Source organism: Malurus melanocephalus, unplaced genomic scaffold (genome assembly GCF_030028575.1).
Source record: "Malurus melanocephalus ecotype Western Australia unplaced genomic scaffold, MMel_1.1 scaffold_1255, whole genome shotgun sequence".
Lineage (NCBI taxonomy): Eukaryota > Metazoa > Chordata > Aves > Passeriformes > Maluridae > Malurus > Malurus melanocephalus.
Genome location: NW_026624487.1, coordinates 1 through 14,562, shown reverse-complemented (window position 1 = coordinate 14,562; position 14,562 = coordinate 1).

The window sequence follows — 14,562 nt, the reverse complement described above, 5'->3', positions numbered from 1 at the left end:
CAGGACATGTCAGATTATGGGGCTGGGGAGGGTCCAGGACATGTCAGATTATGGGGCTGGGGAGGGGTCCAGGACATGTCAGATTATGGGGCTGGGGAGGGGTTCAGGACATTTCAGATTATGGGGTTGGAGATGGGTCCGGGCAGCACCTCTCTCTGCACCTCGTCTGATCGATGGTGGCCCTCACACCCGACAGTTCCTCTGAATTAACCATTCACTTCTTCACTGGGCAAAGCAAATCGGCAGAGCTTATTACTGCAAGCCAGTCAATTAATTAAAGTTCAGTGCTTAATCAGGTTGCAGTGGTCATCAAGGGGGCACAGGGATTTCTCTCTCCTGAGCACCATGCTCAGAGGTTAAAGAAGCAGTGCCCAGTGGTCCCTGTGTGATTCCCCTCAAATTGGTCCCCAGTTTGTCCCCACTGGTCCCAGGGCTCAGACTGGGGYTTTGTCCTGCCAGTCTGGGGCAGTGTTGGGAGGTGCCACCGGGCACTGTGGGGTGCAGGGGCTGGGCAGAGTCACCCCAAGAGCCCCCAGCTCCTCCCTGGAGGAGCCACACAAGAGGCTTCACTTGGAAATCCATCTTCCCCCACCTTGGCTGGACAAAGAGCTGCAGCAAAATCTGCTCTGAGCACAGAGGGACCATCTGTGGGACAGGAGGCCACTGAGCTGGAGGGCAGCAGAGAGTGGGGACAGGAGGGGACACACGGGAACTGCAGGCACCCAGCAGAAAATGCCTTTCCAATAGACCTGCCCCAGTATTTCTGAGCCTCTCCAGCCCATCCATTACTGGGAAGGAGATGCTGTCCAGCCACACGGGCAGCAGATTCAATTAGGTTTTTCTCTCTCCCAGAATGTGGCATGAGAAGCAATCTCTCTTTTTTTTGAAGAATGTAATAACAGAGTGCAATGGAAAAGCGTCGAAGAGTCTCCAAGAACAGGATCCYTGCCTTAAATCTTGAAAGCAGTCAAGAAAAATATGTTGTTTACCTGAATTTGTTTTTCATAAGGTCTCCCGGAGGATTAATAAACTAACCTTTCGTCTGTGAACACCTGGTCCTACACGCCATCAATAACGGCTCAGTGGGACAGGCAGGAGGCTGAACAGAGTCCCCAAAACGCCGGTGACAAACAGGACATGCAGGACTCTGCACATCCCCGGGGCTCTCTGCTCCACAAACTGAGCTGGGCTGGGCCTTGTGCCCAGTGTGGCCCTGAATTTCAGGCTGGGGCTGCCCAGCAGAGCAGAGCTCACCCATGGGATCACTGCRTGATGGGGACAGACCCTGGCACTGCCTTTGGGGTCTGGGGGTGCCAAAGGAGCCCCTCCAGGAGCCCCCTCCCACCCAGCAGTGCTGGGAGCTGCCATCCCTTAATGGATTGATCGGCTCCCACTGTCAGCGCTTACTCAGATAATTCAATTTATAAAATCCTATTAACTAGTGAAAGATTTTTTGATYGTTGAATTGTTTCCTATGTTAGGCAAGTCATTTTGGTTCCTCTCACTTGGAAATCCGCTTCCCATTTGCGAGAGCTGCCGATGGAGCCATTGCCCTGTGCTCTGATGCTCTGAGGGTGGGCGAGTGCAGGAAAATTGGGAAAAAAGGGAGCCCCAAAGGTGTGGCCTTGCAGGATCCCACGGTGTCCCAGTGTCCCCTGGTGTCCCACAGTGTCCCATGGTGTCCCTTGGTGTCCCCTGGTGTCCCCTGGTGTCCCACAGTGTCCCATGGTGTTCCACGGTGTCCCAGTGTCCCTTGGTGTCCCTTGGTGTCCCATGGTGTCCCTTGGTGTCCCCTGGTGTCCCTTGGCGTCCCTTGGTGTCCCCTGGTGTCCCACCGTGCCCTGGTAGTGGGACCATCCCTGCAGCTTTCCTGTAACTCCATCTCAGGCACAGGCAGGGTCTGGCAGCCGTTCCCCTGCAGCCCATGATGCCTGATCAATCAGGCTGATCTGAAATAGAGCCCAGACAAACTYAAGAGAATGAGAATACACAACTTTAATCCAGGCCTAACAGTCCTGCTGGTACATCAGGGCAGACAAAGCCTCTTCCTGAGGCTACACCCAAAATGGACACTGAGTCACGAGATCTTCACCTTTTATAAGTTCTGCCTCATTAACATACTGGGTCTTAATTCTCCAATGATCTTTACAGGTGATGATGTCACCCACCCCAAACTCGCTGTTGTTTCCATATTTTGGGGCTCTGAGGTGTCCTTGGATTCAGCTCAGAGAGGRATTGTTTTGTCTAAAGATGAGARAAYGGBAGTTTTTAGTGCTGTACTRGAGAAGTACAAGAATACAGATGCATGAAAATAGAGAARCTAAAAATCCTRAGGCATCACCCAAACTGTCCCTGTSCCSCCYGGGCACCCCCAGACACAGAKCCCAGTGCTGCAGGRGGASCCGGGGCTGCTGTGRSAGCTGAACTTTGGTTCCCATTTTCGGTTCTTTGTTTCCATCCCCCACCCCCATCCTGATGCAAACTCCCCTCTCCGTTTGTTTCCATAGAAATCCTCAGCTGTAAACCCTTAAGTAACTTTTTTCTTTATTTATAGTGTGGTATTAATGTCCTTTCAAGCCAAGGACTCCAGGAAATGAAATAATAGAAAAGGCACCACTTTGAAAAGCATCCAGGCATTTATTGTTAGTAAGTGAAAAAGTAACATGAGCATTTAAAGAAAATATTGGCAGATAAATTGGGTTTTAAAGAAAATATAATTGGATATAATTTCTGTTTCATTCAGTTAAATATTTATTGTTTTATTGACTTATTTTCTTTCATTTATAATAAGAACTTTAAGCTGAAATTTAATTTTCTTGATATAAGTATACGTTTTCATAGAAAATTTGGCATTAAAAAATGTTATCTCAGACMTTAATGGCTTTGATAAAAGCACACAGCTTGTGCAAGGGTTTGCTTTAGATATTTCCAACCTCAGTAAATATGAAGAAATCTCTATAATCATCATTATCATAACAATTACTATTATTCTAATTAATGGGTAAGGCTAATGGCAATGCATCCACATGGAAAATCGGTTCTTGCTGCATATTTGAGTTCTTCCCACAGTTTTTGCTGAGTTCTGCAGAATTTGARCTCCCCGGAGGAGCCTTGGACAGGGCAGGGGCAGCTGAGGTCCTGTCGGGGTGAGGATGGAGCAGAGTCCGTCCTGGGCTGGGAAAGAGGGCTCGTTTGGGATCGCAGACAGACAGACGGACAGACAGACAGACAGAGCCCCCAGCTCCATCACAGACAGACAGACGGACAGACGGACAGAGCCGGCAGCACCATCACAGACAGACAGACGGACAGACAGACGGACAGAGCGGCAGCTCCATCGCACACAGACAGACAGACAGAGCGGCAGCACCATCACAGACAGACAGACGGACAGACGGACAGACAGAGCCGGCAGCTCCATCATAGAGAGACGGACGGACAGAGCCCCAGCCCCATGGCACACAGACGGACAGACAGACGGACAGAGGCGGCAGCTCCGTCACAGACAGACGGACAGACGGACAGAGCCGGCAGCTCCATCACAGACGGACACACGGACAGAGCCCCCAGCCCCATGGTTCACAGACAGACAGACGGACGGACAGAGCCCCCAACCCGATCGCACACAGACAGACAGACGGACGGACAGAGCCCCCAGCCCCATGGCACACAGACGCTTTCCGATCATCTCGGTGGAGAGGCTCAGCATCAATAGGGGCGATTTTCTCCCCATGGGAGCCCTCGGTGATGCGGGCAGGGAACAGCCCGGCTCAGGGATGCAGCCGAACCACTGCAGATGGAAATGGAGTTTGGATTCCAAGAGGGGAAAGGCTCTGGGCTGCATTACCAGCCCCTGGAGCCGCCTGTCCCCCTGAAATATGTCACACACACTTCAAACCTTTCCATTTTTATGGGCTGCTTTAACTGCGGCACGGACCCGCTTATATCAACAACAGCGAAAAAATGYCCGGCAAGAAAAGGCCTGAAACGGTAAATATTTAACAGGTCCTTTCTGTCCTCTCCTTCTATGTATTAAAATAATTAGTTTAACAAAGAGGACTCTGTTCCCCTGTGTCTGAGCACGATGTGTCTGGTGCAGCTCGCAGCTGTAATTCAGTCTCGKGCTCTGCTGGCATTTACACGCTGTCCCGGTTTATGGTGTCAGCAGGACATCTGGATGGAATTACAGCTCTGGATTCTGTCCGGAGCCGGGCATTATTCCAGATGTGGTTGGGTTGTAGATACCTGTCTGTGTTTATCGGGGAGATGGATCCTCAGGACAATCAGGAGAGCAGATGTGGGATGGCATTCCCGTCCCCAGTGCCACATGGATCCCTGTCACCCTGCGCTCTGCCCGCTGTCCCCACAGTGCCCAGATCCCCCAGCCTCGGGCACAGGGATCCCTCCGCTCCTTCTCCTTCCGAGAAACGAGAGAAATCCCGTCCTGCAGCGCCGTTGGGATCTATTGCACACCCGGACACTGAGAAAGAGGCGCAGCAGTTCAGCTCATCCCTGAATGCCACCAAAACTCCGGACAGACTCTGGAAAACAGCACGAGAGGAGCCGGCAGGGCTGCGGGGTGTGCCGGCGGATGGGAGGGCATTGCCGGTCCCTGGGGACACTGTGACAGCCCCGGTCCCGGGGTGCGGAGGGGACAGGGCTCTCCGAGTGTCATCCAGCACCAGGGGACAGGGCTCTCCGAGTGCCACCGAGCACCGGGGGCTCCGCAGCGGCTGCGGGGGCTCTTTAGGCTGAGGACGGTGGGTTCCCTCCGGTCTGGCATTTACTGACCCTGGATTTGGCATTTACCGACCCCGGGTTTGGCATTCACCGCTCCCGGGTTTGGCATTCACCGACCCCGCGTTTGGCATTCACCGCTCCCGGGTTTGGCATTCACCGACCCCGGGTTTGGCATTCACCTCCCCCGGGTTTGGCATTCACTGTCCCCGGGTTTGGCATTCACCAACCCCGGTTTGGCATTCACCGCCCCCGGGTTTGGCATTCACTGTCCCCGGGTTTGGCATTTATCAACCCCGGGTTTGGTATTTACTGATCCCGGGTTTGGCATTCACCGACCCCGGGTTTGGCATTTACTGATCCCGGGTTTGGCATTCACCAACCCCGGGTTTGGCATTTACGGACCCCTCCGTGCGCTCCGAGGGGGCTGTCGGGTCTGTCCGTGTTTCGGCCCTCGGCCAGGGCAGTTTTTGGAAGCGGTGGGTGCAGAGAGCAGCGCTGGTCCCGGGCAGGGATGAACCACTGAGCTGGCTCTGAGCTCGCCCTGCTCCAGCCAGGACCTTCCCTCATCTGTCTTGGTAATCAGAGACAGCACATTGATCAGTCACGGTGAGAGCTGGAATAATTGCACACTCAAAATAGCACCGATTTCAATCTTTCCGATGATAATCTCTACCCTCGGAAATGCTCGTGCTGGAGCAGCAGCAACAGGAGTTCCTGGGCAGTGGGAATGCCAGCGGGCAGAGAGGGGAGTGGGGAAAACTGGCATTCCCAGCCGGGCTGGGCTCCAGGGTTGGGGTTAGGGTTGGGATTAGGGTTAGGGTTAGGATTAGGGTTAGGGTTAGGGTTACAGAGACCCTGGTGGGACACAGCCCTGGTGGCAGCAGCTCTGGGGGCTCCTGGCTCTGTCTGTCCCCACTCCCAGCAATGGGCACCGCTGCCCTCGCCCACCCAGCAATGCCACCACCACCCCCTCCTCTCCCATCTGCGGTGCCCACATTTCCAGCACGATCTATATCTTTCCATAGGCAGTTTGTTTCATCACAGTAACATAATAATGTGCTGAGAAGAGCTCATAGTTGTGAATTAATGTTTAAAAGCTCTCACTTTTGGGTTGTTGAAATGAATGTTAATTTGACGAATGGCAGCCATTGGGATGGAGGCAGCATTAACATGGAAATCAGAGTTAACCTCCAGCGGGGCGGGCGCAAGGTGAGAGCAGCAGCCGCCGCAGCCGCTGTAGTTTTTCACCTGATGCTCCCACTGTAAATACTGCCAGTGCCCGATCTATTTATAGAACTGTAATTTAAAGGCTAGTTCAGGGAAATCTGAATGACATCTCCTTAAGAGAGGCAATCGTGGGGTATCTTGGAATATGTCAGGCAGCTCTCTCGCTTTCTSTCTCAAAAATACTCATATGTCCACTAAATCAATTTGCTTTTCTCTTGTAACTGCATTTGCAGGGCCATTCTTTTCCATTTTCTGTCACTGTCACACGCTAATTCATGTCACTCTGCAGCGCAGGAGGGCCAGTGCTTCTCCTCTGCAYRGCACAGCACAGCACAGCACAGCTCACCATCCCTGGAGCTGCACCCAGCCAGAGGGGTCCGGGGGGCTCAGGGTCACACCCAGGGGTGCTGTGCTGTGGGGAGGAAGAATTTTAAGGACTTCCACTCTTTTTTTTTTTTTTTTTTTTAATTTTTTTTTTAATTTACCTCATTTTCCATCAGTTTTTACTGAAGAAGTGCCCAGCATTCCTGGGCTCCAGGTGCTTTGGAGGGACTCGGGTCCATGCCAGGATGACACCCGTGGTGCCAAGGGGACTGTCCTTGGCAGGAGCAGCCCTGGCAGCCCKGCCCTGCTGCAGCTCACCCAGCCCTGGCACATGAACCAAGAGTGGCTGAGCTCAGCTCATTCCTCTGTTGTGGGGTTCTCTGCAGGGCTGCAGATTCTCGGGGTATTGCTCTTCTCTTGCACTGTGGGATGGTGCACTTCATTGCAGTCAGATGTGGTTGTTTCAGCCTTTCAAAAGAGTAACTTTCACCATCTAAATGAGACAAAAAGGGAAGAAATGCCTCACAGCCTCTCCCCATGCCCTGAAAAGAGCTTTTTCTGATGGAACTGGAATACTGGAAATAATCCAGAGGAATTCAGAAAATGAACCTGTCAGAAGAATGTTTTAATAAACCCCCWTTTTCAAGCACAGTATCAGCAGCTCACACCCCTGCTCTGGCAGCTGCAGAGAGCCCGGGCAGGCAGGGAGCAGAGCCAGCAGAGGGGCTGGAGCTGCACACTCCGGGGTCCTGGGGCTGGGCCTTTGTCACTGTCCCTGTTTTCTGTGTCTGTCCCTGTCCCTGTCCCTGTCCCTGTCCCTGTCCCTGTCCCTGTCCCTGTCCCATCCCTGTCCCATCCCTGTCCCTGTCCCTGTCCCATCCCTGTCCCATCCCTGTCCCTGTCCCTGTCCCTGTCCCTGTCCCTGTCCCATCCCTGTCCCATCCCTGTCCCCATCCCTGTCCCCATCCCTGTCCCTGTCCCCATCCCTGTCCCCTGAGGTTCCATCTGCCCATGGCTCTGCCTGCAGCCCCTCCAGGGCACTTTGCAGAGGCTGCATCCCCCCAGTGCGTGCGATTATCGCTCTACAACTGCCTGAGAGAAGGTTCTGGAAGGTGGGTGATCGGCCAATGTTGGACTCCATGGTCTTGGAGGTCTTTCCCAGCCTTTATGATTCTGTGATTGATTCTGTGATTGATTCTGTGATTGATTCTGATCCTGTGGAAGGTGTGGGGACACGGCTGGAGCTCCCTTTCCCAGGTAGGTGACCCTCCCTGGTGGGTGTGAGAGCCGTCACCACTCCCAACATTTCCTCCCCTGTACCTGGCCAGCCCGTGCCATAAATTAAAGGGAACGTCTTGAAGAGGACTTTAATCAAAAGTTGGAAGGTGCAGGCAGCATGTCACAGTTCCTCATCAGGTGCCATTGTAATGCTCTGTCATTGCAGAGACGTTCATATTGACAGTGTTGTGAAGAATGTCCTGCTCTCCCTGCATGCCTGCATTTGATAGAGTTGAATAATGGAGCAGATATGATGGATTAGAAAAATTYCCCAGCTAAGGTCCCTAATTATAGAGTTTTACCTGCCCAATTAAGGTGGAGTACTTGAGAGAAAACCAGACACCAACTCTCTGCAGGCACCCAAGTGCTCTGGGAAGCAGGAGCATCTGTGACAGTGCTGGGATAGAGAATTACTGGAATTTTATCCTTCTGAAATGTCGCCTTGCTGATGTCTGTGCAGCAGGGAGCTCAAATGCCCTCAGAGGCTGAGCAGGACCTGTAAATGGTGCTGAGCCGAGCTCTGAGCTCAGGGTGTGGATTCAGAGCAGAGTCAGAACATCCCTGCCGTGCCCTTTGCCCTTTTCCCTTTGCCCTTTGCCCTTTTCCCTTTGCCCTTTGCCCTTTGCCCTTTGCCCTTTGCTCTTTGCCCTTTGCTCTTTGCCCTTTGCTTTTTGCCCTTTGCCCTTTGCCCTTTACCCTTTGCCCTTTGCCTGTTCAACCATCAGCAGGGCTGGAACCCTCAGGGAGGAGCCAGAGTGGTGCCATTCCCAGGGAATGTGGGATTTGGGGCTGCAGTGCACACCCTGAGCCAGCCCAGAGTCCTGGAAATCCAGACATGTGACAGAGAGAACTTTTTAAAGGAAATAATTTGGCTGTCTGCAGCGTAAGGATGAATTATCATGGTTTTCTTTTAATCATCTTGAAAAACAAAGGTGGTGCAGGTCCTGTAGTGGTGGGCAGGTGACACCCACGGTGTCTGTGGTGACATTTGTCACCTGAAAGGGCAGGAATGGTGGCACAGAGCCCCTCACCCCTACCAGGACCAACAGCTGGCACAGAACATTTCAGCATCCAAATGTCCCTCTGCCCCTCCTGYAGTGGTGGGACAATTATCCCATAAATTATGAAATAAATGCTGTGCTGGGGCTCTGCAGTCTGTTTACCCGAGGTGTGCTTTCTTCTCACAGATATTCCCTCTGGCTGCTGAGGATGGAGACGTGCTGCTGCTTTTTTCTTTGCCCCTGCCTCCCTTTCATCTGCTCCCGTGATGAATTGGAGGGGAGAACTACCCAAGCCTGTCTGTTTTGGCTTAGATCAGCTTTTCTTCTCATTATAATTTAAGTCTTTAAGGGTCTCCAGCAGGAGCCTGTAAAAGTCAGATCACTCATTGCTGGTGCTGTTGTTTCACACCCACTCGGGCCGGACTCTCCTTTGTGCTGTGCAGAACAATGGCTTTGAGCAGAACTGGCACACAGAGGGTTAACCACAAAATCCTCTAAGAGCTGAAAACTATGGATTGAGCAAAATCTCCCTGTCAGCTCTCTGTGATTTTGCTGAGAGCACTTGGACATGCTGGCATTGGATTTACAAATTGAAAATCATTAATAATTCTAACCAGGCTGTGATAAATCTGAGATCAGTCTCGATGAACCTGGACACCATTTCATAAATCAAAAAGATTACTTAGGAATTTTTTAAAATCTGACGTCAAAATGTCATGGTTACTAATGGTTTTTGTAGATCTCTTACAGTGATATATCATTTATCTACGCTACATCTAAAATGTGACACCGGGGCAGAAGTGTGATGTCTTTAATATCATGAATACATTTTATCCCATAATAAAGGTATTAACAACTTCTTGCTGTGAATTGTGCTTGAAGTTCTGTGCCTGATTTAGTGCYATTGTTAGATGAACTGGTTTTCCCCCAAATACCTGCAGACAAACTGTTGCTGGCTCTGTGTGCTGAGGGAGCCTTGAGCAGAGGAGGAGGGGGCTGTGCACCCCAAATCCCCTCTCCAGGCACCCCAGGCAACACCAGGGTGAGAAATGTGGCAGCCAGAATGAGCCAGAGTGCACACACAGCTCACAGCACAGGGCTTGGGCTCATCTTGGCTCTTATACAGCATTTCCACACTCGTTGTGGACAGAACACTCTGAGAAAAGTTTACGAGACTTATGGAGTAAAACCCCAGCAAATGACCTCCAGAAAACACCATCTGAAACGCTCCTTKAGCTGATTAATGGAGTTTATGCTAAATCATATCCCTGAAAATGAAGGTAAGATGTGAAACAAGGGAAGAAGCTGTGTCTGTGGCAGTCTTTGGCTCTGGGATCAAGCACAGGTATGTGACACAGACTGGTTTGGATGATCTCCATGGTAAAGGATGGCTTGGTGTTTTAGGATGGCTCTGTGCTTTAGGATGGCTCTGTGCTCTAGGATGGCTTTGTGCTTTAGGATGGTTTTGTGCTTTAGGATGGCTCTTTGCTTTAGGATGGCTCTGTGCTCTAGGATGGTTTTGTGCTTTAGGATGGCTCTTTGCTTTAGGATGGCTCTGTGCTTTAGGATGGCTTTGTGCTTTAGGATGGCTCTGTGCTCTAGGATGGTTTTGTGTTTCATGCCCCATGTTGTGCCAGCTCCAACTCAGGGGCACAGCCCAAAACTTGGGGTGCTGGAAAATCTTTTGGGAGCAAGGGGCAGTGAAAGGGCCGGGTCCAAACCCATYCTGAGCTCACATAAACCTGCCCTGGCACCCCACAAACATTAAACATCAGCAGTCAGGTCCAGAGCAGGCCTGGCAGACACTGAGGTGTCTCATTTGGGGTCAGCTCTCTGTGCTCCCATTGCACAGTTTGGATTTGCAGGGTATCCTCACCCTGTCCATCCCCACAGAACTCTGACCCCACTCTGTGCCTCTCCCCACCCCACAGGGACCCTTTGGGGTGGCAGCACAGGATCCCCCGTGCCAGGGAATGCAGCTTCCTACACAGGCTTCTTCTATTATAAATGGCTTTTGCAGACTTTGCTATAAAACATTGCATGGCTTTGGTGCATCCTTTTTAAAAATGAATGGTTCAGCTGTTAAAATTTAAAGCGTTGCTCCCATTTTCCCCAGAGCTGGGGATGGGCTGCAGGAGGAGAGCGTTGGCACTGCCCAGCAGAGCTGAGGAGCTCTCAGAGCCAAACAGGGAGTGCAGGAATTTAGAGCGAAGCTTTATGGGCAGAGATTACATTCAGAGGTGAACAAATGGTGGTACCAAGTCTATGCAAAGCAAGTGACAAAATGTAAAAATCCTCCCTGCATTTTGAAGGAAAATATATCTTTCTTTCTGCGTGGTTCCCATGAAAAATAGGCTTTTTTATTTCCTTTTTTCATGCTAGGAAATTAATATTTGCCTTTCAAAAAGATTTGGTGAAGGTTTGCATGAAGGTCATTAGCAATCTCACTGGGGAATAAAGAAGGGAGTGATTGAGATCTGCATGGGCTTGGGACTCATTTGTGGCTTTGCTTTACACATAACATTTTTATTAAGAAAATAATACTTTGGGCCTGGTAATTGTGTTGCCAGCTGGGCCGGGGAGGGGAGAGGAGGAAAGCAGAGCACTGAAACCCGCTATTTATGTCCCTGCTAGGTACAATTCCAGGCAGGTACGTGTATGGTAAATCTCCTTGAGCTGTCCCCAAAGTCACCCTGAAGCGCCACAACTCTGCTGGTGCTGAGAGGGGTCCTGCAGGGCTGCAGGGGTGTGACAGGGATGGGGGCACAGAGAGAGACAGGGTGGCACAGGGGACAGTCCCAGGGTGGCACAGACAGGGACAGGGTGGCACAGGGGACAGTCCCAGGGTGGCACAGACAGAGACAGGGTGGCACAGGGATGTGGCAGTGATGAGGTGGCACAGACAGTCCCAGGGTGGCACAGACAGTGCCAGGGTGGCACAGACAGGACCAGGGTGACACAGACAAACCCAGTGTGGCACAGACAGGCCCAGGGTGGCACAGACAGTCCCAGGGCGGCACAGACAGTGCCAGGGTGGCACAGACAGTCCCAGGGTGGCACAGACAGGCCCAGGGTGGCACAGACAGGTCCAGGGTGGCACAGGGGACAGGCCCAGGGTGACACAGACAAACCCAGTGTGGCACAGACTGCCCCAGGGTGGCATAGGGGACAGTCCCAGGGTGGCACAGAGAGTGCCAAGGTGGCACAGACAGTCCCAGGGTGGCACAGACAGTGCCAGGGTGACACAGACAGGCCCAGGGTGGCACAGGGGACAATCCCAGGGTGGCACAGACAGTGCCAGGGTGACACAGGGATGTGGCAGGGATGAGGTGGCACAGACAGTGCCAGGGTGGCACAGACAATCCCAGAGTCGCACAAGGTGACCGGGGACACTGCAGCTGGGGACAGCTCCCAAACCCTCCATCCTCTGGGAGGGGACAAACCAAACAAGAGGCACTGTCACAGCAGCCTTTGTCTGTCAGGTGGTGAGGTCACCTGCTCCATTTTAACTCCCAATCCCCACCCCTAGGATTCAGCTCTAAGCCCTGGAATTCCTTCCAAGTCTTCCTAAAAATTAGCATAGCACGGAGCAGAGAGAATCTGAAGTTGGCTTGTAAAATCTTTTGGAAGGATCATTAAGGGTATTTCATTATCTCCATATTGCCAAGGTCAGGCTGCCCATATTTCCTCTTTAGTGCTGCGATGGGAATATGCTGCGACTGTGGTATAATAGACCAGAAAATGTCCACACTGGGAATGATGGTAAATCAATAAAAACTCATCAATATAACTCCCACTTTCCCAAGGTGCTGCAAACAGCCTCAAGTTTGTAATTTACTTACGTATCTTCACCTTTTTCCCAACATTTTTTACACCAACTTCTGAACTTTTTGTCYGTGTAAAATCTTTATGAGAGACAATATATATAAGGGATAAAATGCTTTATTGAAAAGATTATTGATTTTTTTCAGCCAAGCTGCTTGTGCAGCAGTTCCAGGCTGCTGTCCCAGCAGGGAGAGCTCGGTTTGAGCGGGGCTGAGGTGGGAAGGGATCAGGGGTGGGTTTCTCTCCAGGGCTTTGGGGCTGTTCCTCACATCCAAGCCACACTCTGGCTCTTCAGGAGCATCAGGAAAGCTTCAAGCAAATGGAAGCTGAAGGGTGGTTTCTCCTTCTTTCCCTGAAACACTTTGCTTACACCCTTTGCTCTTGCTTCTTCCATTCCTCAGTCTTTTCAATCATTTATTTCTGTCCCTTTTTTATACTCTCCACTTACCTGGGAGGAAACAAACAACCTAAAAAGCATAAACACACAATATCTTGTTTGGGCTGACAAGGGTAGCTCATCATGCACAGTGCCAGGGTGGCACAGGGGACAGTGCCAGGGTGGCACAGACAGGCCCAGGGTGGCACAGGGGACAGTCCCAGGGTGGCACAGACAGGCCCAGGGTGGCACAGGGGACAGTCCCAGGGTGGCACAGACTGTCCCAGAGTGGCACAGGGGACAGTCCCAGGGTGGCACAGGGAACAGTGCCAGGGTGGCACAGACTGTCCCAGAGTGGCACAGGGATGTGGCAGGGTAGCACACAAGGGCAGCACATCCTCTCTCAACAGCTGGACAAGGGCTCCTGACCCCCTCCCCAGAGCTCACAGAGCCAAATCCCCATGAATTTGGGGCTCASGGGGTGCCAGTGACACAGGGGAGGCTGCAGCAGCACATCCATCCATTCCGGGGTGGAGAATGCCCAACCCTTTATCACGAGCCAACCGCTGAAATAAAACCAATCCCATTTTATTAAAAGCCCAAAGACACAATTAGATCTTGCAGATTATGCAAATGCTGTGCAGCCCTCTGCCTGCTGGCAATTTGCTGCAGAGCCCTGGGTGCTGCAGTGCTGGGAGCCCWGGCTGAGCCCCTGCCCCAGCCCCTCACCCTGATTAGGGACCTGACCCCCGGTGCAGCTCCCGGAGCCTGCAGCCCTGATAAATATTCCACAAAATATGAACAGCCTATTTTCTCGTGCTACCCTGACCTTTTCCCCAAGACATCAGAATGTGCTTTTTGCCAGGTACCGTGCACGTATCCCGGGGTCAGGGACCTGCAGGGCTCCATTAACTGTCAGGAGGGTTTTTTTCCCTGATGTCAGAGTTTACCCCTGGCTAAGCTAATGCAGTGAAGAGAGTCTTGGCAGGGGCAATAGACATCGTGTCACCAAGGGCAGAAAGGCCAAGGAGTGGATGGAAAAACCTGGTAGTGGAGCTTAATCAGCAAGTAAAGACCTGAAAGCAGGCGGTGTTTGAGCAGAGGACCCCACAGACTCTTTGTGCAAACAGCAGCAGGGCTTTCACTCCCCTCTGCTCCTTGGGCCTGGCACCAGAGCTGTGGGCACAGAGCAGAGGGTGACAGTGACACAGAGCAGAGGGTGACACTGGCACAGAGCAGAGGGTGACACTGGCAGAGGACAGAGGGTGGCACTGGCACAGAGCAGAGGGTGACAGTGACACAGAGCAGAGGGTGGCACTGGCACAGAGAGCAGAGGGTGACACTGGCACAGAGCAGAGGGTGGCACTGGCACAGAGCAGAGGGTGCAGAGGGTGACACTGGCACAGAGCAGAGGGTGCCACTGGCACAGAGCAGAGGGTGCAGAGGGTGACACTGGCACAGAGCAGAGGGTGGCACTGGCACAGAGCAGAGGGTGGCACTGGCACAGAGCAGAGGGTGGCAGTGACAGGGGTCAGAGAGCAGAGGGTGACACCAGCACAGAGCAGAGGGTGACACTGGCAGAGGACAGAGGGTGACACTGGCACAGAGCAGAGGGTGGCACTGGCACAGAGCTGAGGGTGACACTGGCACAGAGCAGAGGGTGGCACTGGCACAGAGAGCAGAGGGTGGCACTGGCACAGAGCAGAGGGTGGCACTGGCACAGAGAGCAGAGGGTGGCACTGGCACAGAGCAGAGGGTGCAGAGGGTGGCACTGGCACAGAGCAGAGGGTG